Raw genomic sequence first — 3,513 nt, forward strand, 5'->3', positions numbered from 1 at the left:
CTAACCCTAAACCTAACACCACACCCAAAACCTAATCCCAACATATCTGTAAATCCTTAACCCTATCCTTAACCCAACTGAACAGCTACCCTAACCAAGGCCCTAACTATATCCCAGTTTCATGCGTTCTAACACCACTCCCAATGCTAAACCTAAAATTTACACTGACACTAACCTTCAAACCCATACTGCAACACAAAGGAAGTGAAATTCCTGCATGATTCCTAACCCTAAGCCTAATCCAAGCCCTAATGCTAACTCTAACAGTACTTATCAGAGCTACACTGCAATGCTCTGGTACTTAGAATCCAACACTATTCCTCACCCTCAGAAAAATCCTTTCCCTACGTGTCATACTTACACTCCAATTACAAGGTAACTTCAATTCCTTCCATATCCTTATCCCCAAAATTAATCCTAACCCTAAACAAATCCCTTAATCCCACATTCCAATACTGAGGTGCTAGAAATACTACAGTATTCCTAACCCTAATACCAAATTTAATCATGATACAAACTATTAAAAGTACACTGCACCCCACAGGTATTTAAATTCCAAGACTAAGACTTAGCCCAACCTTAACCCTTACTCTAAACCTATCTTAGCTCTAACCTAGGTACCTGCAAACCCACACCACTGGTAACCATACACCTGCAATTTACACTACCATTAAACATTCAACCCACACTCCAGTAAATTGGGAATGAAATTCTTAAGATATACCTAACACAAGGTCAAGTCCTAAACTTAAAACTAACAATACAGCTAACACTACCAATCTGAGCTGCACTACAATGCTCAGGTACTTGGAATACCATAGTATACCTCAGGCTCATAGAAATCCCTGCTCTAACCTTCACTTATAAACTCAAATTATCAGACTTGAATTCTTATCCCTTTCACCAAGCCTATCCCTAAACCTAACCACAAACACTATTCCTCAGTACAAATACAGCAGTACTTGAAATTCCACACTATTCATAAAGCTCAGGCCAAAAGTAATGCTAACACTAACTATGAAACCCACACTCCAATAACCAGAAAAAGAAATTCAAATACTCTCACTCACCCAAACCCTAAGTACCATGAACTCTAACCCAGGCACTTACATTCCTAAATAATTCCAAAACCTAATCCTAAAATTAACATGAACACTATACTCAGACCCACACTCCACTACATAGGTAGCGAAATTCTGACTCTGCCTAAACTTAAGCCAAATCCTAACCCTAAATTTAAGCCAAACTTTATGAATCCTTTCTAAGCTGCAATGCTCATGTACTTGGAATCCCAAACTCTGCCTCACTTTAAGAACACACTGGCCCTAAACTGCAGTCTCACATGCAAATTATCATGTAATTTAGTTCCATCCATGTCACAGACCCCACACATCAACCCCATCTCTAATCAAAGCCTTAATCACAAGTTCCAACACAGCAGTACTTGAAATCCGACACTATTCCAACACCAGAGGACATACTGAATACTGATATTAAATATGAGCTCCACACTACAATACACAGATACTGAAATTTCTACACTCTCAATGAGGCCAAAAAGAAGCCTAAATGTAACCCTACCAAGAACCCTAAACCAGGTACTTACATTCCTAAATCAATCATAAACCAACCCCTAAAATTAACATTAACACTAAGCATCTAACCAATACTCCATTCCAAAGGGAGTGAAATTCAAACAACATTCCAAACATTACAGCTAAGCCTGAACATACAATCAACCCAAGCACAAACCAGTATATAAACACTGCAGTGCTCAGGTACCTAGAATCCAACATGACTACTCACCCCAATTAACATACTTGCCCAAATCTTCACACTCACAATGCAATGATCAAGCACTTGAACTCCATTCATATTTGGACTGCAGAACCTAATCCTAATTCCAAACTTATCCCAAAAACTTCAACCCTAATGCTATCTCTAAAGGCTAACACTAACCCTAACCTAAACCCTAACGAAAACCTTAAAGGCTAATCCTAAATCTAACAATAACCATAATCTAATGCAAACCCTAACCCTAACCCTAACCCTAACCCTAACTCTCACAGTCACCCTAACCCAAACCCTAATCCTAACCCTAAATATCCTAACTCTAACCTAAAGCCTTACCCTAACCCCAAAATTTAACCCTAACCCTAAATCCCTAACTTTAATCCCCTAATATTATCCCTAATCCCAACCAAAACCTAAAGTCTAACTAACACATAAACGGTAACTCTAACCCTAATTCTGGTTTTCATTCTCAGAGTACAAAAATCAGGGAATTAAATTCTAACTACATATTTATCCTTATCCCTAACCCCAATCCTCACCCAAACCCTATACCTCTAAACCAAAACCTAACTCTAACTTCCCCCTCCCCCCTCCTCTACCCATAGCTCTAATGCTAAACCTTCCCTTACTTCTACCCCTAACCTTGATCCTACCTCTAACCCTAACCTTAAACCCTAACCCCAACCCCTAATCTAAATCCTCAATTGTTCCCCCATTGTACCTTAAAATTTTCAGTACTCTTAATCCTATCCCTTACCCCAGCATGTACACTAACCCATCCTCCAGTCCTAAACCTAACTTCTACCCAAACCTATTGTAACACACACAACCCACTAAGGTAATCCAAACTCCCAGTAGATCACAGAGCCAAACAGCATCCCATGCAAAAATTAAACCTAAACTGGTACACAAACCACAATATCAAAATAGAAACCTAAACTTCAATAGAAACTCAGCCCTAAACTGTAAACACCAGTTGTCATGCCAAAAAAAGACCCAAACTTTAACCATAACCCTAAACCAAACACATATCTGAATATATCCCAGAATATCAACCTGAACCAAATAGTAACATGAACCAAATATTAATCTGAACCAAACACAAGCATAAATTCAAAATCCAGCCCTAATGCAAGCCTGAACACAAATCTACACACATACTGGAACATGAATCCTGTACCTCTCATGACCAAAACAAACACAAATACATACTCAAATCTCAATACAAACCCAGAATGGAACCCAAACACAAACATGAACATGTTCTGGGACTTGAACTGTAACACAATCATAAATTTGAATCTGAGCATCAACCAGAACACTAAGGTCAAACCGAGTATCATGTACTTCACAAAAGTAATCTGCTGAAGATTAAAACTAGACCTATATATATATATATATCTCATCATGAATTAAACTAAAACTGAAGTGAATTAAAGACCTAACTACTGGGCCGGGGATTTAGCTCAGCGGTTTGGTGGCCTGCCTTGCAAGCCCAAGGACCCGAGTTCAATCCCTGGTACCAAAAAAAACAAAACAAACAAACAAAAAAAAAAAACCAAAAAAACTAACTACTAAAACAGAAACACTGAACTTGCTGGAAGATAAGTTAGGTAGAACTTCCAAAGATATTGGCATAGAGAAAAACTTTATGAACAAATCCTCAGAAGCACAGGAACTAGCACAAAAAATCAACAACTATGATCTCTTCTTATTAAA

The sequence above is a fragment of the Fukomys damarensis genome, unplaced genomic scaffold (genome assembly GCF_012274545.1).
Source record: "Fukomys damarensis isolate Sample0158 unplaced genomic scaffold, DMR_v1.0_HiC HiC_scaffold_23, whole genome shotgun sequence".
Classification (NCBI taxonomy): Eukaryota; Metazoa; Chordata; class Mammalia; order Rodentia; family Bathyergidae; genus Fukomys; species Fukomys damarensis.